Here is a 1,310-nt window from a genome sequence, read left to right as displayed (position 1 = left end):
ATGATGTGGCATCTGGTGGACAGCTATTCTTTCTAGTTGGCTGCTTGAAAGTTGATTCAAAGTTTCAGCATACAGTCAGAAATGTGAGCAGTCTTTTGTTGGTTTCAGCCTCTGACTATTATTAACTGATCAACTTCCCTTGTCTCTTGCTCCCACCCTCCAGCCTGCTGTAATTTAATTTAGGGCATCTCAGAAGTTTTCTTTTGTCAGGTTAAAAATTCATGAAAGGTTAAGGGGGGTGGGGAGAGGGAGGTGAGGGTAAGGGGGATCAAATATACGGTGATGGAAGGGGAACTGACTCTGGGTGGTGAACACACAATGGGATTTATAGATGATGTAATACAGAATTGTACACCTGAAATCTATGTAATTTCACTAACAATTGTCACCCCAATAAATTAAAAAAAAAATTCATGAAAGGTAAGAAATGCACTTTAAATGTTGAGCAGGTCCTGGAATAGCATAGTACTTTTGCACAAAGTAGATGTTTATCAATTCCAGCTAGGCCGTTTGGAGTTTACATTTAATTATTCTACCCTCTGCTTGAATATTTTTGACTTCTGCTTTTATTTACAATATGCTCAATGTAATGCCTTCAATATAATTTCCTTGTCCAGAATTCAAATGCAACCTGTCTACACTGGAAAATCACCCAACCTGACCATTCTATGAAGTAGTTCTGCACTGTATGTATTACATTTCTGCAGCAAGCAGAAACCCACATGCTTCATATGTGGAGTTTGTCTTCATTTGGGCTTTAGAATTTTAAACTTGGATGCTTATACCTTTACATTTACCATGACACATACTATGTGTCTCCTTTTTAGAGTCTCAGTTTTAGGAAGGCTTGTAAAACTAGTCTTCCATATCTAATTCTTGTCATGGGTGAAAATTGGAAAACATCGATGATTATCTTAGCCTCCTCCCATTTTCCTTAATAATCACTCGTCCTCACACCCTGTACTTATTTGCAAGCCCGAAGTGCTTTCCACCTGCCCACAATCAAACCTTGGATGTGTCTACTAAAGTGAAAACTGGAATTTAGACATCACCATAGAAATACTTCCGGTTGTGATGAAGATTCTTTACCCTCCAAGATACTCAGATTTCATTAAAGGATCCTGTAAGCATCAATGTCTTCAAAACTCAGAGGGTTGAAGTTATAACAATGGAATAACTGAAAGGTGGAGTTTTTGTTAGACAAGTGACCCTGCTTTGTCTCTGTCAAAACAGTGTATGGCTGTTCACCTCATCTGCATGAAAATCTTTTAACTTTATATTAACAAATCATAGGGACTTAAATTGTATGA

This window comes from Rhinolophus hipposideros, assembly GCF_964194185.1.
Source record: "Rhinolophus hipposideros genome assembly, chromosome: 7".
NCBI lineage: Eukaryota > Metazoa > Chordata > Mammalia > Chiroptera > Rhinolophidae > Rhinolophus > Rhinolophus hipposideros.
This window is presented reverse-complemented; position numbering follows the sequence as displayed.